Raw genomic sequence first — 23,328 nt, forward strand, 5'->3', positions numbered from 1 at the left:
CCCCTAGAATTTGGCCCCACTGGCACCTTGATTTTAGACTTAACAGTCTCCAGAACTGGGAGAGAATAGATATTTGTTGTTTGAAGCCACCTGGTTTGCAATACTTTGTTAGAGCCGCCCTAGGATATGAATACCTACAGGCCCTTGAGCAAGTTATGAATCCTCTTTCTGTACCTCAGCTTTTTCATCTTTAAGATGGTCTTAATAATGATTTTTAATAGGGTTTTTGTGTGAATTAAGTCAATAGGTAGTCTTCAATCTATTTTTAATGTGTCTGTGTATGTCTTCCGCTAGCATAGAAAACATGTTGTTTGGTTTTTATACTTCATTTTGAGAAACAGTTTGATATGGCAGAAGGAGTCAATGGCAAGAAAAACAAAAGCCCTGAGTTCAACTTCAGGATGTAGTATCCCAGTGGTAAAGAACCTACCTGCCAATGCAAAAGAAGAGATGCAGGTTTGATCCCTGTGTTTGGAAGACCCCTGGAGGAAGACATGGCAACCCATTCCAGTATTTTTGCCTGGAGAATCCCATGGACAGAGGAGCCTGATGGGCTACAGTCCATAGGGTAAGAGTTAGACACAACTGAATTGACTTAGCAGGCACATTTAAGAGCCTCTCTGTTATTTTTGAGCCTCAGTCTCCTCATCTGTAAAATGAGACAAATGATACCAGTTTTGCTGGGTTGTAGGAATAAGAATTACTATATGTCTTACATATAATAGGTCCTCAAATAATGAAAGCTATATACTTTTCCCCAAAATCACCTAGCAAGGAACCATGAACACTTTAATTGCTTAGAAATGCCTTTTAATTAGAAATTAATTAATTAATCCCTCAGTACCTGTTTAAGTGAACATTTTTGGCAATTAATTCTGTATTTTTCCCCAGATCATTTTTATAGTTTTGAATTTTGTGTCCTTTCACTTAAACTCCAAAGGTCATCGCCATCAGGAATTAGAATGCTGAGGAAAGAACATGATTTTTTAAAAGAGTGTATCTTTCATGATTTTATGAACTAGCCATCAATCACACCTTTTCCTGTGTTCTGTGAAGGAGGAGAAAATGGTTTTCAACATTCTTGACAAGCTTTCTGTGACTGCATCTTGATGCCAAGTTGGTTTTCTCTTGCTCCCATGACTTTAGCAGCGAGTCTTGCTTAGAATATTTTATTCGGTGCCCATTGTGCTGTCACTGCGGAGACAGCCAATCAGCCTAAGTGGGGTTCGACGTGCTGCGTGCCTCTCAAATTTGCAAGAAGAAAGTACTTGCAGCGCAAGGCGGGGAGATGAGGTTAATAGGAGGAGGCTGTAAAAAGTGGCTTAGGGGGAATGTCAGGAAGAAATGCAGCACCCCATTGCATTTCCACTGTGCTTGTTAGCAAGCCTGACACACACAGCTGGGATGTCACGGTGATGGCAGGGCCCACAGCGTCCTCTCATCCTTAGGCAGCTGGCTGGTGTCTCAGCTGCACTGGGGCTCCGCACAAAACATCATTCCGGCTTTTGTGGTGGTGACAGCTTTTGGTTTTGTTCTTTGGGCCCATTTGTGTCACTAGTACAAATCTGAAACATGAAGACTTTTAACTGTGGGGAAACTCATCATGTGGCCTTAAAGAATTTTCATGGGAGAAGAAGGGAATAATTACTTCAAGCGAGCCATGTGGGCCTATTAGAACAGCTTTCTCAGTTGTTACTAAGGAAAGAAATGTCTGTCTCCAGTTGGATGTTATATGCATACACTCTGAGAGATGTATTAAGTGGAATGTTTTTAATGTTTTGAAAACTGCTTCAAAAAGATTGTGGGGAAGCCTCTTGTGTCATACAAATTAATTTACTTGCAGACCAATTTCACTGGAAAGAAATGCTCCAAATGAATCTTTTCTCTACTCTCAACTTGTCTCTGTCAAGATGTGTGTCTCAATAAAGTTATAAATGATAGCAGGTGAGCATAAAATTATAGATAAAGCAGTAATTAAGTCGAATTTATTTTTATAGGAATATAAAAACCATAATTTTTAAGACTAGCTTTCCAACAGAAACTATAAAGATGTCATATCCCTAGTATTTCAGAATAACAAGAGGAACACTAACCTAACAAATGAAAAAAGGCAGAGGGCTTGAAGTAAATTTACAAATTGATCAAGTACTACCAAAGAAATATAAACTGAAATAATCTGTTTTGCAAATTGTATGATTGCAAAGGCTTAAGTGAAAAGAAGGCTCAGTGGGGTGGCCGTTCCTGTTAGAGACAAGGGTGACCTGGATGGGGAAATGAGAATGATCAGAGAAGTGGGAGGAGACCAGAAAACACAAAGCAGTCAGCCAACGACTTGACTGGACTTGGTTTTGACTGCAGCGGGTAGACATTAGATGGTGTTAAAGCAGGGAAGTGATGAGGTCCGATTCAAACTTTTAATAAATCACTCTGGCTGCTGGTGGAAAGTAGACTTTAGGAAGGCAAGAGGAGAAGCAGAGAGAATGTTGGGAGGCTGTGACATAGGTAAGTGAGCAGTGCTCAGGACTTGGATGAGAGTAGTGGAGCTGGAGATGGAGAAACAGAGGATGTGAGTTAGAGATGGCTTGCTGGTGTCAGCCTAGCAGCTGGAATATGTCCATGTAGACAGAAAGAAGGGAGCCCAGGAAATACTCTCAGGGCACTGCTAACATTGAGAAGCTGAGCGGATCAAAGAAGACAGCAAAGGAGACTAACAGAAAATGACAATTAGAGTGTGTTCCCTCAGAAGATTAGAGGAGATAGTGTTTGGAAAAGGAGAGAATGAGACACAAGTCAAGGGGCTGGATGCTAGACACCACTATGCAGATAAATTATCTCAAAGCCAGGAACCTGCTCTGAGCTTCATGACCTGGCCCATTGAACTTAGTTATCATAAGTTGCCAGTCATTCAGAGATTGTCAGAGGATGGTTATAAGGAGGAGCAAAATGTACAAACAGTTGATTTTCTGTAGCCATTCATAATTTGGTACAATTATATAAAATAAGTAATTTTCTACAATGGACATATAACATTAAGCTTGAGAGATGTGGTGGGATGTTAGGTGAATTGTTTCATGGAGTATTAGAATGAAGAGATATCTTGGAGTTTATGGTTCAAAACCCCTTTAATTTTACAGATGAGGAAACTGAATCCAAAAATATTTAAGGAAAGTTATTCAGGATCACATGTCTAGTTGGTGAATGAACCAAAGCTGTAAGCTGGGTCTGTATTTTTTAGGCCAAATAAGTCCTACACACACCCATACACACACTCTCTTTCCCTCTCACACATACTCACAAGTGCATACACACATATGATAACATGGTATTAGGTGATAATTATTTGCTTTTAAAAGTCATTTTAAAAAGTAATGCTGAAAAATAATAAACTCTGAGAGTATTTTTCACTTAATTTGATTTATAAAATTTCAGTTAACATTTTTCCAAGAAATTTCTTTATAAACTATGTTACATTTGCCCTCTACCAAAAAAAAAACAACAAATTTTATTCCTTATAATTAAAAAAATGTAGCATAGGAGTTTGGGATTAATGTAAACACACTATTATATATAAAATAGATAATGTACCTTATAGCACAGGGAACTATATCCAATATTTTATAATAACCTATAAGGGAAAATAATCTGAAAACAAACAGATATTTATACATATATATTGAGTTGGACAAAAAGTTCATTGGGTTTTTCCATTGCATCTCATGGAAAAATCTGAATGACCTTATTGGCCAACCCAATGTATAGCTGTCACTTTGGTGCACACACAAAAGTAACACAATATTGCAAATCAACTATACTTCAATAAGCAAAAAAAAAGTAAAACATGTAGCATAATAGATGTCAACATCAGGGTTTGTAATCTTATTTGTTTTTCCCATTAAGTACAACAGTTTACCTACAATAAGTGTTATTAATGTGTTTTCCTCAGCCTTTTTACTTGTGCTTGAACATAAGCTACAGTGAAAAGTGAATGTGTTCGTTGCTCAGTCGTGTCTGACTCTTTACGACCTCACGGACTATAGCCTGCCAGGCTCCTCTGTCCGTGAAATTCTCCAGGCAAGAATACTGGAGTGGGCAGCCATGCCCTCCTCCAGGGGATCTTCCCAACCTAGGGTTGAACCCAGGTCTTCTGCATTGCAGGCAAGTTCTTTGCCATCTGAGCCACCAGACACAGATAAAATCAGAGTTGTAATGTACTATAAAATCTGGTATCAGGCAAAAAAGAGCAAGAAAGAAATATTTAATATTTATGCTACAATGCCAGTTAGGCTCAGTTTAGTATAATTTTATTTGCAGTTCTTGGAAAATCTGTAAAATATTGTAGACCATCGAGTATCATGAACAAGTGAGCATTTATCTCCATCACTTTTCATTACAGTCTGCAATGGAATAAAACATTGTCATCTAGATATATTCAGTGTTGCCTCATTACATTCAGGGCACCATTCACCCAGAACTCTGTGATCCAGGGGCTGCAATTTACATGGAGTAGGTCCACAGGTTGCAGTCCTGGACAGCTTCTTTTTCCTTATATAAAGGAGCCTAAAAACCTAAAATAGTTTTTTCTTGCTCTGTTAAAATACAATAAATTAATTATACCTAAAAAAAAAAATTGGTGACCTTTCTATCTATAGAGTTGCAATAAGACAACAGGGAAAAATCTACACCTCAATGAAGAGGAAGAGATCAGAGCAGGGAATTGTTGGAGAGAAGAGAAGAGAAGAGAAGAGGACTCTTAAAGCACTTCAAATCACCTCTTGAACAGTATATGCTGTACTGAAATATGATCACCTCAGCTTCAAGGGTTTAACAGTCCAGTCTTCCTGCTTAAATTGGTGAGATGTCATCTTCTAACTGGTGTGCTGGCAAACTGGACTCCAAGCTATGAACAAAGTTTGGTATAAAATCTTGACTTTTGACTATTTGATTGATGATGCTATGAAGATTCATTTCATATTTTTTCTTGTTTGTGTTTACCAAGCATTATTTTTAAAAGCCTAGACATAAATTGATTTGTCTCTTCCTTAAATTTTCAAAACAAATCATACCTAGCAAAAGAACAGAGGTGTGATCTCTTATTGCAATTGTGATAATAATAACACTTCTGTGTCCAACTCTTTGCTACCCCATGGACCGTAGCCCACCAGGCTCCTCTGTTCAGTGGAATTCTCCAGGCAAGGATACCGGAATGGGTAGCCATGCTCTCCTCCAGGAGATCTTCCTGACCCAGGGATCAAACCAGGATCTCCTGCATTGTAGGGAGATTCTTTACCATCTGAGATACTGGAGAAGCCTAATAATAACATTCAGTTCAGTTCAGTTGCTCAGTCATGTCCAACTCTTTGCGACCTCATAGACTGCAGCATGCCAGGCTTACCAGTCCATAACCAACTCCCAGAGCTTGCTTAAGCTCATGTCCATCAAGTTGGTGATGCCATCCAACCATCTCATCCTCTGTCATTCCCTTCTCCTCCTGCCTTCAATCTTTCCCAGCATCAGGGTCTTTTCTAATGAGTCAGTTCTTTACATCAGGTGGCCAAAGTATTGGAGTTTCAGCATCAGTCCTTCCAAAGACTATTTAGGACTGATTTCTTATAGGTTTGATCTCCTTGCAGCCCAAGGGACTCTCAGGAGTCTTCTCCAGCACCACAGTTCAAAAGCATCAATTCTTCGGCACTCAGCTTTTTTTGTAGTCCAACGCTCACATTCATACATGAGTACTGGAAAAACCATAGCTTTTACTATGTGGATATTTGTTGGCAAAGTAATGTCTCTGTTTTGTAATATGCTGTCTAGGTTGGTCATAGCTTTTCTTCCAAGGAGGAAGTGTCTTAATTTCATGGCTTCCATCACCATCTGCAGTGATCTTAGAGCCCAAGAAAATAAAGTCTGTCACTGTTTCCATGGTTTCCCCATCTATTTGCCATAAAATGATGGCACCAGATGCCATGATGTTTGTTCTCTGAATGCTGAGTTTTAAGCCAACATTTTCAGCTCTCCTCTTTCACTTTCATCAAGAGGCTCTTTAGTTCCTCTTTGCTTTCTGCCATAAGAGTGGTGTCATCTGCGTATCTGAGGTTATTGATATTTCTCCCTGTAATCTTGATTCCAGCTTGTGCTTCATCCAGCCTAGCATTTCACATGATGTACTCTGCATATAAATTAAATAAACAGGGTGATACTATACAGTCTTGACATACTCCTTTCCGGATATGGAACCAATCCATTGTTCCATGTCTGGTTCTAACTATTGCTTCTTGACCTGCATACAGGTTTCGAAGGAGGCAGGTAAGGTGGTCTGGTATTCCCATCTCTTTAGGAATTTTCCACAGTTTGTCATGGTCCATGCAGTCAAAGGCTTTCATTTAGTCAATGAAGCAGAAGTAGATATTTTTCTGTAATTCTTTTGTTTTTTCTGTGATCCAGCAGATGTTGGCAAGTTAATAATAACATTAATAATAATAAAAAACTGTACAGCACTTCCTATATACAAGGCATGGTTCTAAACACTTTACAAGTATATTAACTCATTAGTCCTCAGAACCAACCATATGATGTAAGTCTATTATTAGCTCCTTTTAAAATGGAGATAAAGGATTAAGACATCATTAAATTAAAAATAAAATCATTCCAAAAGGAAAATAAAGACAAGTCAACAATTAGATTGGGTAAATTCAGAAGACAAATGGTTTACATAACATAGGATTTTGGTAATTTAAAACATACAAGAATAAAACTGACAGCTTGGGTCATGAGAGGATAACAGGGTGACTTAGGCCAAATCCAGTGAGATCAGATTTGTAAGGAAAATGGTTTTGTCTCAAATTGGTAATGACAGACTGCCTTGGATTTAAGAAACCACCTTTAGAACATTGCTTTCGTCACTGGTACTGATTAACAGTAGATTTGCTCAAAGAATCAAGGTGTATATGTTGAGATTACTGTAAATTCGTGTATCTGTCATTTTGTAGGGTGTATGAAACACTGAATAAAGGGAAAGCATGTGCTATAAATTCTAAAACTGAGACCATATTTCAACTCTCAGAATGTTGTTAGTATTTTCTTATAAGTTCCTGACAATTAGGCTTGTGCTTGCTATTAAAACGTCATTTTCAGATTTGACTGCTACTCCAAACTAGATAGCAGTATTAATTTTGCCAGTACACTTACAAAGGTAACCAACATAAAGAAATATTTTTAATATGGGTGGGATTACTCTTGTTTCCAAAGGCTTCCCAAGTGGCACAATGATAAAGAAGCCACCTGCCAATACAAAAGATGTGGGTTTGACCCCTGGGTTGGGAAGAGCCCTGGTGTCAGAAATGGCAACCTGCTCCAGTATTCTTGCCTGGAAAATTCCATGGACATAGGAGCCTTGTGAGCTACAGTCCATGGGTCGTAAACAGTAGGTCATAACTGAGCGACTGAGCACTCATGCACACACACACACACACACACACACACACACACACACACACACTGTTTCCAAACACTAGCCTGGGATTAGAGTTGGGCTCACCACGTTCAAGCTTGCAACTCTTGGGTTTTGGAGACCCTGGCATATTGAAGTCCCATACCTGAATCTATCAACATTTAGTCATAGGTAATACTTATTTTGTGCAATATAAAATCCTTTAATAATCTCTACTTCCTGTTATGAGAAGGGTTCCCTTGCCTTGTGAATCACACAAGACTCATTTGGCAATATGAATGGATGCAAATCGGGTTGTGTAGACTTCTGCTTTGCAACTGGCTCTTTACAAGTGACAGTGGAAGGGACAGCTTTCATTGCAATGAACCTTTCATTGTGCAACACCTAAAGATCATATGGTTCTTTCAATTTTAACTTTTTGCTTTATACTTGTTATGTATGAGAGTAGAAAATATTAGGCCTCAGCTTACTCCAGTTGGACTTAATATCCTAAGTGGCCAGACATTGAGAAATCCATTACTGCCAGACTTTGAGAAATCCATTGATCTTTTCCGATCCGTTCTTTTTTCATTTGCAAATGGGGGCAATTGGATTGTGATAAGGATTAAATGATACTAATTAACTAGCAAACTAATTAATAAATGTCCCTGTAACATGTCTAAAAACTTACTAAATATTAACTATAATTTAAAGGAGGAAAAAATAACACCAGCTCACCTATTATTGAGTTCAAATGAAATAGAGCATATAAATTTAAAAGATACCATCTGAATGTCAGGAATTCTCATATACCCAAAGCAATGTTATTATCAGTCCCATGTTTTACTTAAAACTCATCATCAATATATTCTGTGACTTTTCTCAGTACATAGCTGTTCCAACAACCCTCAGTATTCACACAGAGAACCTGACTGTTGGCCTGTTCAGACTTAATTTGCTAGCATATATAAAGTTCCTTACTGTTCTGAGACTGAAGGATTCAGCCATTCTGGGTTCTGGGTGAAGAATAGCTCACGATTCACTCTACTGACCTTTTGGTAAATGTAAATGTGGACAACATCATCTTGAAAACATGGGGAAATAAACCTTTGTTGAAGACTTGCTGCTGAATTTTTAGAAGTTATCACATCCAGTTCTTTGTCATTTCCAACTGATTAGATTTTGCCCCCATTTCTTCCTCCCTGAAGTTTTCCATCTCTTTTAAGCAAATTATTTCATGGAATGTACCATAGGGGTTTTAAACATGCTCCTCTGAAAATCTAGTTCTAATTCAAATCTTCTTAGTGAAGCTCGACACATTGAACCAGGCAGCTCCTGGCAGCCAGATGTCAGGGTCAAACTCTAGAACAAGATAAATAGAAGCGGTTGCCTTGGGTTTTGTGGAGATAGAATGGATGTCTGAATACTGCTGGATGAAATCATTGATTTTTCCCGAGGCAAGGATTATTTTGGTCCTTACAACTCCTTGGCGTTTTTAAATTTTAACTTACGAAAGAATTATATTTTTTTAATAAAGTGCAGTGTGAGAAAAGCTGGAATATTCTTTTCGGTAGATTTCAGAGTTAGATTCTCTGTGTTTTAACACTGTTTTGGAAAATTAGACATAATGGTATTGTTAGAAGATATGGTTCCCTGTTGAAATAGTATCTCTATAAAGTGAATGTCATTTTGTTCATACATGTGTGCACACGTGCACACACACACACACACACACACACACACAGAGCATTATAGAATAACAGGCAACTAAATGACAGGGGATCAAGAATGTCTCCATAGCTACATATGGACTAATTTGTTTCTGTCCCACTGTAACATTAAAATGTTTTCTACACTATGACCAGACAGAGTGAATCTGAATTTAGAAAGATAAACTGAAACCTAAAGTAAAAATAGTGGATTATGAATAGGCAATTATCTTGCAGCTGAATTCAGTCATAACAGGCCAAAAAAAAAAAAATGGGCTATCACATTTGGCCTCTGCAAATTCCTAAGAAATCTGCTACTGTGCCTATGATGAGTATGAATTTATATACCTCAAGAAAAAGTTTTAGATACATTTCACACTGTTATCCAATATGCGGTTGAGTCACTGACAGATTATGATGCTTTGTGTAATGTGGTTATAAAAAATGTTTCTCATTCACCCTATGTCGCTGCAGTATTTGACTTAGGAGAGAAAAATGTGAAAATAAAATCCCTTTGCTTTGTGTTAAGATCTGGCCATCTGTGGAGTGTGCCCAACTGGTGAAACGTACTGCCTCAGTGTCAGCATGCTGTTAGAAGTAACCTGCATCCCACTTTGGGCTGTCCTAGCCATTCTGGGATTCCTGAAACCCATATCCACACATTTTATAGAATCACATTGTAACCCTGATGTCATTTAATGCTGGACTCGCTAGTTGCTGTCCGTTGGTGCATCAGTCATTTAATTAGTAGAGTTCCTTTCCTCTACTGAGGAATTCTGAACGGTCCACGTTGAAAATGCATCACCAGAATGAAGTAATGTGGCAAAGTGGTTTCTTGAGCTCTTGCAGTTATGCAAATCAGGTCTTATCCGTTCTAAATACGCAGAGATTACGGGTTTAAACTCCCACACTGCCACTGAGATAATGACACCAACTCAAAGCATAAATGTGGACGATCTAATTTTAGTCAGTTGGCACAAATTCTCTTGTAGAAATGCTGCCTGTCTTCCTGGTAGGACAGGCAGGGAAATGTACCAAGTCGCACCATTGATGCAAACTAGTTTTGTTCTTGTAAAAGTGTGTAATGTACAGTCTGCATTAAGTAGTTCTTGTTTCTGATACCATCACAGCCTCTTCTCCCAGTGTGTTGATGGCATAAAAATAGTTTTATTAGAGATTGATTAAATGCCAAATAGGAAGGAAACACCTTCAAACTTATTTCTGATGTATTTCTTCATTATAGCTCCTGTCATTGAAGAATTTTTGTTAGTGTTCTGAAGGGTCAATGTTTGATGTTAAAGATAGGCTCAGAGAGGATTTAGGTTCAGATTCTAGCTCTGTAAGAATAGCTCTGTGAATGCAGGCAAGGTTTGTAACTTTGAAACTTGATTTCTCTTGTTGTTAAATGAATATTCCCCACCTGGCCATGTTGTTCTTACAACTAAACAACATCACACAGTAAAATACAGGATCAGGCATGGGAGAGATACTGGTACATGATAGTTGCAATTATCTGATATTAGTTCTTGCCCTGTTTTCTGGAGAAAGGGTGTTTATAGGGGTGCATGCTCTTGTATAGCTTGAACAGAGAGAATTGCTTCAGGGTACTTTAAATCTTCCACCTGTGACTAGATACTCAAAGCCCATCTTCTGCAGGTTCTGTCCTTTCTGAAACAAGTTGCTTCACTTCTTGAATACTTTCTTGTCCCTACTGCATCCTGACAGAAATGTTGAGAAGGGACACTGTTTCCATGGAAACCTGGAGAGACATCATAATTACTTAGGACCACACAGTGGAACATACGACCTAGGTGATTGAATGCCAAAATACTTTTAAGGTACCAAAAATATCTAAGAAACAAGGACTATCTTAGTCAGCTAGGGATGCCATAACAAAATTTTGTAGACAGTGTAACTTAAACAACAGAAATCCATTTCCTTAGGGTTCTGGAAGCTGGAAGTCTGAGGTCAGAGTGCCAGCATGGTTGGATTCTGCCTAGTGAGAGCTCTCTTCCTGGCTAACAAAAAAAATCACCTTCTCACTGAGCCCTCATATGGTAGAGACAATGAGAGAGCAAATTCTGTGATGTCTCCTCTTACAAGGGCACTAATCTCATCCTGAGGACCCCATCCTCATGATCCCATCTAAACCTGATTACCTCTCACAGACTCCATCTCCAAATACTGGAGGTGAGGGCCTTACTGGATGAATTTTGGAGGAACACAGTTCCATCTGCAGTAGGGACTATGTGTTGTCACTGAAAAGCTCTCGTGGCCAGGTGATAGACATGGCTGGGGCAGCAGCGGCAGTTCACAACCATGAATATAACCTCTTCCCACATAGCACTAGCTGTGAGCTATCCCTTGAACTTCATGGTTGGAGTGGGTGGGGAAGGCACAGAACTCTGGAAGACCTGGAATCTAGCCCTCAGTCTGCCTCTTACCAATTATATGCAGTGGGCATATCATTTATTTTTTTCCTCTGAACCTCAGTTCTCTTATCGTCTAACAAAAATCATAAGATCTCCTTTGCCTCCTTTGAGGGTGGTTGTGAGGATCAAATAGAGTGTTGTATGTGAAAGCACTTGGTAATCTGTGGTCCTGTCTTTTTTTTTTTTTAAACCCTGCTTTTCCTGGCTCTGAAACCATAAACTGAGGGACATGCCAGGCTCAAGATAGAATACAAAATTCATCTTATGCTCCAGTGTTTGGATTTTCAGTTGCATGCAAAGTAGCTAAGGTGCTGGGTTTTCCAGGGTTTTCCAGGTGGTGCTAGTGGTAAAGAACCCACCTGCCAAAGCAGGAGACATAAGAGACATAGGTTCGATCCCTGGGTCAGGAAGATTCCCTGGAGAAAGGCATGGCAACACATTCCAGTATTTTTGCCTGGAAAATCCCATGGATAGAGGAACCTGGCGGGCTACAATCCATAGGGTCGCAAAAAGTTGGACATGACTGAAGTGACTTCGCACACATGCAAGGTGCTGGTTTAATACAGATTTCAGGACCGAAATCTGATTCTTTTGACCCATGGTAGAGCCTGGAATCTGCATGGTCACAAACATGCAGGGGATGATTTGCATAAGCTGGTTCTTTGGTCACTTTTTTAAAAAGGCAGTTCTGCCCCATAAGAGACCAAACCACTGAGGGTTGGGTATGTTTGGGGGGTTACTGAGAAATAATAAAGTAGAAAAGAGGTATTTATTGTAGGCTGTGAACTCTGGTTACTTATATTATACACTAAAATTTGGAAAGTTTACAAGAAATTTACTAAGGTTTAAAAAGAAAAGATACCCTAACTTATAAATTGAATTTTCTTGGGTCTACATGAAGCATACTCTTTTCAAAAAAGTGAATAAATAGGACTTCACTGGTGGCACAGTGGATAAGAATCCACCTGTCAATGTTGCGGACATGGGTTCGATCCCTGGTCTGAGAAGATTCCACGCACTGAGGAGCAACTAAGCCTGTGTGCCACATTTACTGAGCCTTGCTCTAAAGCCCAGGAGCCACCACTACTGAAGCCCGTGTGCCTAGGGCTTGTGCTCTGTAACCAGAAAAGCCACTGCAATGAGAAGCCCATGCACCACAACGAAGAGTAGCCCCAGCTGCCTGCAGCTGGAGAAAAGCACGCATAGCAACGAAGACCCAAGGCAACTTAGAAAGTGAATGAAAAAAAAAAAAAGAACAGATGAAAGAGGAAAGATAAGACAAGCAGATTCATCCTCACTAGAGTCTTTCAGTTCACAGCTTCAAACATCATAATCTGCTTTAATAAGTTTATCAAGTCAGTGGACAGAAGATAATTTAAGTTTCAGTCACACAGAAAATAATGTATTGGCTGTTGAATGTCAGCTGCCCCGTGTGGATTGTCCCAATGATTATCCTTAGTTCTTGAAACCTAAATCTACATATTGACAAGGGTAAAAAGCTTCTCTGAGCTATTTGCAAAGGTTAAGATATTTCAAAGTGCTCAGTGGACCAGTCTATCACCCTTTCTCTTTTTTTTAATTTTGCATTAAAGGATTCCTTTTCAGTTTACACATTTTGTCATAATTAAGTGTAGGACCTCTCTGAATTGTCATCTTCTATTTCTTGGCCATTCAGATTTTTCAAGTGAAAATGTGGAATAGCCATAAAAGTAGATGTGGAGTGGAAACAGAGCTGGCATTTTAAAGGTAAGATGGATTCTGGTTGGTGGAAGTGGCATATTTATGAGGGGTGGAGGCTATCAACAGAAGAGTCATCTGACACCTCCTGATGTGTGGCTTGCACTGGGCTATTTTATCTCTAAAATTTATCGAATTTAACCACCAAAGTCAGGTATGTTCCAGAATGCCTCCATGTAAAATTCTTCAGTTTTTAAGCCTTTTTTTTTTCCATTCAAGTCTTTATTGAAATACTCAGTGTTGTACTAAGAATTATTCCCACAATGTAAAAGAACCCCTGTCTCTTCCATCACATTATTTGGTTTTATTTTTGTGGCATGTAGCACTGTCTGAAATTTTTCTTTTTCTTTATTCATTTACTGTCTCCCACTTCCCACTAGCATATAAGGCTCTGAGAACAGGAATTCCCTCTGTCCAGGTTATGACTCTTTCCAGCTCTTAAAGCTCCATCTGGCACAAGAAGGAAGCTTGATGAACATTTGCTTAATGTATTGGGCATGGCTGGTATGAAGGACACCACTTCCTCAGGGCTGTGCCTCCTGTGCTTTGCCTTACACTGAAAGGCTGGAGGAGGCTTCTAGGTGATAAGCCTCTTTCTAGGTTAGCACATATAGCCAGATCACTCCTTCTAAGGTCTGTATGTGTTTGTGCTCAGTCATGTCCAACTGTTTGGGACCCATGGATTGTAGCCCGCCAGGCTCCTCTGTCCATGGGATTTTCCAGGCAAGAATACTAGAGTGGGTTGCCATTTCCTCCTCCAGGGGATCTTCCCCATCCAAGGATCAAACTCAAGTCTCCTTCGTCTCCTGCATTGGCAGGCAGGTTCTTTACCACTGAGCCACCTGGGAAGCCCAGGCACAGGAGGCTTGGAGGGGCTTAAATAAATTTCTTAGGTCTCAGGCATCCTTTGTAAGCTTCTAGAATTCCTTCCTCTTCCAAAGTTCTGTGTCTTCACACCCTGGGCCAGATTACAGCTCTAATGTGATTTCTGCAGACGAATTTGTGACATAGTGACTGAATAAAAATTGATGGTCTATTGTAAAGGTGCCAACTAATGAAGAGGAGCCATGGTTTACTGTCCATTTTATTTATTTATTTACTTACTTACTTTATTATGGGGCTACACCGTGTGGCTCGTGGGATCTTAGTTCCCCAACCAGGGATCAAACCAGTGCCCTCTGCATTAGAAGTGGGGAGTCTTTTTTTTTATGTATGTATTTTGGTAAACACATTTTTTTTATTTATTTATTTTTTCAGTGGGTTTTGTCATACATTGATATGAATCAGCCATAGATTTACACGTATTCCCCATCCCGATCCTCCCTCTCCACCCGATTCCTCTGGGTCTTCCCAGTGCACCAGGCCCGAGCACTCATCTCATGCATCCCACCTGGGCTGGTGGTGAGTCTTAACCACAGGGCCACCAGGAAAGTCCTGGTTTATTGTCCATTTCTGTATTTCCATTCTACTGGACTGTAACTGTCAAATGCACTGGTTTCTGCTCACCTTGGAAGCTAAAAGTGAAAGTGAAGTAGCCCAGTTGCGTCCAACTCTTTGGGACCCCGTGGATTATAGCCTACCAGCCTTTTCCCCTCCGTGGGATTCTCCAGGCAAGAATACTGGAGTGGGTTGCTATTTCCTTCTCCAGGGGATCATTTCCAACCCAGGGATCGAACCTGGGTCTCCCGCACTGCGGGCAGACGCTTTAACCTCTGAGCCATCAGGGAAGATGGTATCTTGGAAGCTAAGTAAGGACCAAGTGGTAATGACCAGGCATGGGAACTGAACCTGCCCTTCTAAGATGAGAGTCCTCTGGGCCTCTCTAGGCATGGATGGAGGAACGGGTACCACCTGATTTGGGCCCCAAAGCCCTGCCTTCCTAAAATGATGTTCCCTTGGCTGCCTCCCTCTTCCATCTGAAACAGACATCAGTGATCACCCAGCTTTGTTTGGGGAACTGGAGCTACAGGTGTTTCCTTTTGACACCAGGGGAGAAACTATCATCTAGGAAAGGCTGGAGCATTAGAACCAGATGTGTGAGATTACCTATCAGTTTGTCTGGCAGTGGGTGGAGCTCTGTGATAAAGTTGGATTCAGTTCAGGTCAGTCGCTCAGTCGTGTCTGACTCTTTGCGACCCCATGAATCGCAGCACGCCAGGCCTCCCTGTCCATCACCAACTCCCAGAGTTTACTCAGACTCGTGCCCATCGAGTCGGTGATGCCATCCAGCCATCTCATCTTCTGTTGTCCCCTTCTCCTTCTGCCTCCAATCCCTCTCAGCATCAGAGTCTTTTCCAATGAGTCAACTCTTTGCATGAGGTAGCCAAAGTACTGGAGTTTCAGCTTCAGCATCAGTCCTTCCAATGAACACCCAGGACTGATCTCCCTTAGGATGGACTGGTTGATTAGGATGGACTTCCTTGATTAGGAAGGGAGAAAAAAGATTTAAAAAAACTTTTTTGTACTTGTATGCTCACTCGTATCTGACTCTTCGTGATCCCATGGATTGTAGCCTGCCAGGCTTCTCTGTCCATGGGATTTCCTAGGCAAGAATACTGGAGTGGATTGTCATTTCCTTCTCCAGGGGATCTTCCTGACCCAGGGATTGAACTCGCGTCTCCTGCATTGCAGGTGGATTCTTTACCTGCTGAAAGCTTGGAAAGCCAAATGATATCTACAGAATTGGTCCAAAGCAGGGTACCCAGGCTGCAGGCAGAAGGTAACATGAGGATTTTTCTAGCTGAGAAACTTGGAGGCAAGGGGAGAAAGGGAAAGGACACAGAACAGTGTCTAGACCTCACAGATGTTCCCCAAGCTGACCCCGTTGGTCTCAGTTATCTGGGTTTCATGTCTTCCTCTCACTTCTAAATGATCCATCTAGTGGTTTTCCCAGACACTGAATTCCCCCACACCCCTCAAAATAAAATAAAATAAAATAAAATAAACAACCAATTAAAAATAGAGTGATTTTTGGCAAGTGTGGAATACAGCCTTTTTTTAGAAAACACACACAGTGTGATCTAAGCTTCTCAGGCTCCTTGGCGAGACACCTAAATATGTGGGAGCAGAGCTTTGGGGCTCACAGTCTGGAGGAGCAGCAGTGATGCGGGGAGACCTGCACCCTGCAGCCACTCCACACACGGCTGCTTCTCTACAGCCCCTTGTGTGGCTGCATCTGTGTGACAGAGAAGCTAAAAATACCTGCCAAGATGGCGATACAGACTGACGTCATCCCCCCAGCCTGGCGAGCTGCACACCGTGGGTAAGAGAATGAGCCTAAAGCGTCACAAATGATTCAAGTTGCTGGAGGACCTTGAAAGGGAGGAGTCAATTCAAGATCACACCAAATGCACCCCTCAACAATGTTTGAGGTCTCATACCCTTCAAATCAGGGCTTTCCTGCCTGCCAGTGCAAGAGACATGGGCTTGATCCCTGGATGGGGAAGATTCCCTAGAGGAGGAAATGGCAGTCCATTCCAATATTCTTGCCTGGAAAATCCCATGGACAGAGGAGTCTGGCAGGTTACAGTCCATGGGGGTCACAAAGAGTCACGCACGACTGAGGGACTAAACAGCAATGACCGACACCCCTTTGAATTGGAGAAGCTCTTCTCTTTTTCTAGTCAAGGAATTCACCTAAATATTAGCTTAAATATAGGAATGTTGCTGTGTTGTCAAACATCCATCTCACTGATAAAAACTAGATTTTAATAAAAGATTATATCAACCAAAATCAATGTTTATGGTTTTTCTATTGATACTGAGACAAAGTACTAGAGAAAGGATTGAGTCATTTTCACTTCAAAAACATTCCTTTATTATCTTCAAGTTTTATTTCATCTGAATCTTATCCTTCAAAAAAATGTGTTCCACATTTTCATGGTATACAGACACTATTAGTTTTAGGTAACAACTAAAATAACCTTCAAAACTGTAACAATAAAAGTGAGATTTAAATAAATTTCAGAATCATTCTGTTGATGTGACATTTTAAAGGATTTACACATTGATTCATGGGATGTGTTGATACTTATAGCTGTGACCAATATGATCACTTCTGAACCCTTCAAATGTAGATGGTCTGAATTGAAGATGTGCTACAAGTGGAAGGTACATATTGAATTTTGAAACCTTGGTCAAAAAAAGAAAAAGAAACATGAAATACCTTGTACAAAAATTTTTATATTGATTGCATATTGAAATAAAATTTTCAGTATATTGTCTTAAACGAAAGGTACTATTCAAATTAATGTCACTTGCTTATATTCTTGAAATTATTGAGATGTGACATAGAAATTTTAAATTACATGCCTTTCTATTGGCCTGTTCTGCTTTAGATAGTTAAAGTTTTCTAACTGCTCTACTGGGAAAACAGTTCAATAAAGCATTGCCACGGAAGAGGAGATTTAACAAGTAGCTTAGATGTTCCACTCAGAGACCTGACCAGTAAGTACCCCGCCAGGAGAAACTGGAAAGAAACATGCAGGTTTACTGTCTGTGCTGATTCAATCTTGAGTCCCTCTTCTGCAATATCAACAATATCATTAGAGCTGAGTAGAAGGAATGAATGGATCTTAAACTCTCTGGAAATAAAGGGATTCAAATGAACGAACAAGTGCAGTAGAGAGAGGCATTTCCGTGCCCTCTTGAATTTGTCTGTGATAAATCCCAATGTCCCTTTCTAACCAAAGCATCTCTTTTGGAAGCAATTGCAGTCCAAGGTTGTCAAGCCCTATAGTATTTTGTTTCAGATATACTAACTCAGTGCATCATGTGTTAGGCCCTTGAATGCAGAAGTGAATATCTGGATTTTTTTCATTTTAATTATGCTGAAATACATATAACATAAAGAATTAGGGCAGGAAGAGAAGGGGGTGACAGAGAATGAGATGGTTGAATGGCATCATCGACTCAACAGACATGAATTTGAGCAAACTCCAGAAGATAGTGAAGGACAGGGAAGCCTAGAGTGCTGCAGTCCATGAGATCGCAAAGAGTTGGGCACCACTGAGTGAATGAACAGCAACACATAACATAAAATTTACTATCTTAACCATTTTTTATTTAAGTAGAGTTGATTTACAATGTTATGTTAGTTTCAGGGGTAGCTTAAAGTAATTCAGTTATACATAATACATATATTATTTTTCAAATTCTTTTCTATTACAGTTTATTACTACTGAATGTAGTTATTTTGGTATACAGTGCTCACTCATCCGACTTTTTGAGACTGAATTTTCTGTAGCCCGCCAGTTTCCTCTGTCCATGGGATTTCCTTGCTGTACAGTAGGACCTTGTTTTTTTTTTAAACTATTTTTGTAAATATATTGCAGTAATATTTAGTATAATACATTCATAACATACAACCAATCTCCAGAACTCTTTTTGTCTTGCAAAACTGAAACTTTATACCCATTACACAATGACTCCTCATTCCTCCCTGTTCCCATGGTATCTGGGTTGTGTCTGTCTGAGACTTGTTTTTCTGAGAAATCTAACCATTTTATATGCGAATATTCTAGAATAAGAAATATATTATAATGAATATGAGAGATTCTGTACATATGACATATGAGTCTCCCTTTTATATTGATAGAAGACTGCAAATTTATGCAAATGTAGTTTTCCAAAGAATCTCAGTAGAACTGCATCTCTTAACTCTTTCTGATCTGAATTTTTTATTTGTTGCAAATCATTTAAACCCAGCCTTTCAGTAACGACCAAGGCGCTTCTGCCATCTGCTGGTGTACCTGGAGGGTACTGCCACTCCATATCCCCATCATGGTCCCCTCACACAGCCCACATCCCAGCTTCCAGATCTTTCTCTTCTAAAAACTAGAAAGGTGGAATCAGCTAATGGCTCTTTCTGTTGCTTCCCACAAAGGGGTTTTTTTTTTTTGGTCTTGTTTTACCATAATAACAACATTACTTTACCCTTCACTCATTTAGAGTTTTTAAAATAGTAAACTAGAAATAATCCAGTATCAACACCACAGTTTTAATAAAATTTAGACTACAGTCTTCAATGAATTACAAAATCAAATAAAGATCTGTTGACATCCATAGCTTAAACTAATCATCTTTGGAAATTCACTCTGCAAGTTCACTGAAAAGTTGACTAAATGTTGGAGGCTGTATTCATGCATCTGATGAGAGTGCTCATATAAAGCCAGGTATATACGCAGGCAATGTTTCCTGCTTTGTTGTTATTTAATTTGCTATATTTGACTACTTATAGTTAAGTTTGACTTTTAAAACATTAATTTGCATTATCCCTAATCTATTTGAATAGATTATCTCTAAATTATTTGAATAAATTATTTCTCCTTAGCTCATATTTAATGAATATCCACAATGGGCCAATCCCTGTGTGAAGTGTTAAGAATAAGTTGATAAATTGACAAATAAACAAAATAAATCTTGTTATTCCAACCTTCCTGGAATGATGCACAAAGGAATAGAAATATACCTTATACTTTTCTTAGGGTTTTGTTCTGTTCTAGAAAACAGGGATAAAAATCTTTGCTTGGCTTCAACAGATTATAAACATTTTTAAAATGCTTTATAAATGATTTCAAAAGAAAAACCCACCACCTCTGTAACTCATCTTATGGATATGAATTTAGACAGTCTTTTATTATTATCCAAGAATATAGAGGCTGGTTGGAGCACTTTTTGAGTCTAAAATATTAGGAGCCATTCAGACATGTTACTAATGTAATCTACCATTATACACCACAGTTGAAATACTGTGAGTAATCTTGACCTGCTAGAAAGTCTAAGAGTAAATATTACCTTGATGACGTGATTGCGTAAACATCTTTCTACACACGCAAAGTGAAATGGGGATGAAAGTCATTTCCTCTTGTGTCAAGCTTCCAAAAGTGACTAATTTATTAATCAGAACACTTCAGACAGATTTTAAAAAATAGTTAAGATACTAATGAAGCAGAATGTGAATAATCTAGATGAATAAATCCTACTGTGGTGAATAAACTCAACTTTTCTTGAAAGGTTGATCTACATTTAGCACCTTGAGAATCCATAAAAATCTGATAAGAGAACCCTAATGTTTAATAGTTCTGTTCTGTATTGGAATGTTCAGTTCAGTTCAGTTCAGTCACTCAGTCGTGTCTGACTCTTTGCGACCCCATGAATAGCAGCACGCCAGGCCTCCCTGTCCATCACAAACTCCCGGAGTTTACTCAAACTCATGTCCATTGAGTCGGTGATGCCATCCAGCCATCTCATCCTCTGTCGTCCCCTTCTCCTCCTGCCCCCAATCCCTCCCAGCATCAGGGTCTTTTCCAATGAGTCAACTCTTCAGATGAGGTGGCCAAAGTATTGAAGTTTCAGCTTCAGCATCAGTCCTTCCAGTGAACACCCAGGACTGATCTCCTTTAGGATGGACTGGTTGGATCTCCTTGCAGTCCAAAGGACTCTCAAGAGTCTTCTCCAACATCACAGTTCAAAAGCATCAATTCTTCGGTGCACAGCTTTCTTCACAGTCCAACTCTCACATCCGTACATGACCACTGGAAAAACCATAGCCTTGACTGGACAGACCTTTGTTGGCAAAGTAATTAGCTCACATGTAATTTGAATGTAGCAGAATTTGATCTGAAGGGAGTGGGTGCATCTCAGACCTCTATCTACTGAGGTACTCAGTGCACCATACTTGGAGTTGGAGGAACCCTGGAGAGTCCCGTGGCATGACTCTCAGAGCCCTTGTCCCAGCACTTCTGGGACCTGGAATCTGTTTCAGCCCTTCCTGGGCTCATCATGTGGGCTTGTGTGAGACCTTGAATCTCCCTGAGGTTGAATTCCCTGTTCTGCTTCTACAAAAATCAGAAGAGTGTGAGAAGAAGGGAACTGGAGGTTTGTTGGTGGTGGTTAGGGTATATCTTCATTGACTGGCTTGTTAATCATGACATTGTCTCATTGCTTCATTTCTGTTGTGAAGAGTTCTCTGCCAGTCAGCCAGCCAGAGTCAATCAATGTTGAGGTTAACTTTCTCTGTCTGTATTGATCGGATGAAACAGTTATCCCCAAAGCTGGAGGAAGTAAATACATTGCTTCTACTGACTGAGATCACAGACATGCCCATCACAGTTGGGGGCTTTTCTCGTCTTTTGCCTTCTAGAGTTGACATCGCTCCAGGAGTGCAGATTCACCTCCATCTTTGAGGAGGACTGGACGTTAGGGATGGTAGCCATCCATGGGCTTGAGGAAGCAGACACCCAGGAAGGGATGAGGAAGAGAACTGAGGCATCATTTATTGAAACAGGGAAAGTGGAGATGAAGGAGACAGGAAAGCAAAGGCTGTGAAGTGAGTTACCCGTTTGTCCTAATAGAGGGCTTGAGAACTCACACCATTTGGATTCATCTCAGGGGACAATGAAACACCAAAAATGCTTTTACAAATGGAAGGTAGGTTGATAGGGTGTTAGGGGAAAGAGACGTGTCATGACCCTGTGAACAAGTTGTGAGGAGTGAGGCAACCAGCATGTAGGAACCTTGGACCAGATGACAGAGATTACTCATTTGTAACATTTCACAATATGGAGGTTGCAGTTCATTTTGGATTTGGAGAGGGGGTAGGAAACAGCCCTTCGTAATGGTGGTTTCTTCTAAGGATATTTGTTTAATTTTAATTGGAGTATAGTTGCTTTACAATGTTGTGCCAGTTTCCACTGTACAACGAAGTAAATCGGCTATAAGTTTATGTATATCCCCTCTCTCATGTTCCTCCCTCCCACCCAACCCCACCACCCCACCCATGTAGGTCCTCGCAGAGCACTGAGCTGGGCTCCCTGTGCGATACTACAGATTCCCACTAGCTATCTATTTCACATGTGATAGTGTATATGTGCCAACTCCAATCTCCCAATTCATCCCACCCTTCTCTCTGCCCTGCTTCTCATCCACATATCTGTTCTCTATGTCTTCATTTCTGTTCCTGCCCTGCAAATAGGTTCATTTGTATCATTTTTCTAGATTCCATATATGTGTATTAATACACAATATGTGTTTCTTCTAAGGAGATTAATATGGTTTCTTCTGAGGATATCAGAGTAAATTTACACATTTCCCCCTACTTTTCATGTTTCTCTGAAAGAAGGTATTATCAGTTGAATAAGTTTAAATCTGTCTTTGTGACAGATAATACTAAATCTTAGAGCTGGCACTTATTTTCCTGGCTATATTCTAAGTGCATTGCCTGTGACTAATTCTCACAACAACCCCCGGAGGTAGGTCTTTTTCTCTCGCTGTTTGATAGATGAGAAGTCAGGAACTCAGAGTCTCAGGTGTGAAGGGTCACACCCACGAGGGCTGGCCCCAGAGACACGCTGCCATTTGCATAACATGTCCAATCTGGCTGCTGTCCCCTTGGTGCCCTCACAGGCACCCCTTCCTTTCACAGATGGCCAGATGCTTCAGGGCTTTTTTCATCAGTCCACAAGCCTGTGTTCATTAGGCAGAGTGGTTAAGCTGGTCAGGAGCTTATCCTATAAATCACTTAATAGATACAGAACTGAAAACCATGCCTCCTCCTTTTTTCTCTTTTCTCCACTTTAGCATATATAAACCTCTCCAGTTTCTATGCTGTTCGTGTTAGTAAAATATTTCAACATGAACTGCATTACAAAGGCATACTCCTTACCAGGTGGCACTAGTGGTAAAGAACCTGCCTGCTGATACAGGGACAAGAGATGTGGGTTGGGAAGATCCCCTGGAGGAGGGTGTGGCAACCCACTCCAGTATTCTTGCCTGGAGAATCCCCATGGACAGAGGAGCCTGGTGGGCACAGTCCACGGGGTAGCAAAGAGTCAGACACTACTGAAGTGACTTAGCATGCACGCACTGATTTCCCCAGTATCTTTATTCTGCCCATTGCATGCTTTGCTTTCTGTACTAGCCTCTCCTTCAAAGCATATGGAGCTGGATAGTTCTTGGGCAAAACTCCTCCAGTTATCCATGTGCTCAGAAGATCTGGGAGAACAGCCTGAAAGAGGAAGCACTC

The 23,328-nt window shown here is 40.2% G+C and overlaps 1 protein-coding gene across 2 annotated transcripts in view; it reads left to right on the forward strand.

The window, feature by feature from the left end:
- KCNB2 (potassium voltage-gated channel subfamily B member 2) overlaps positions 1-23,328 on the forward strand; it is a 441,431-nt gene that overhangs the window by 72,150 nt on the left and 345,953 nt on the right. The gene's annotated exons all lie outside the window — the stretch shown is intronic.

The sequence above is a fragment of the Cervus canadensis genome, chromosome 12 (genome assembly GCF_019320065.1).
Source record: "Cervus canadensis isolate Bull #8, Minnesota chromosome 12, ASM1932006v1, whole genome shotgun sequence".
Lineage (NCBI taxonomy): Eukaryota > Metazoa > Chordata > Mammalia > Artiodactyla > Cervidae > Cervus > Cervus canadensis.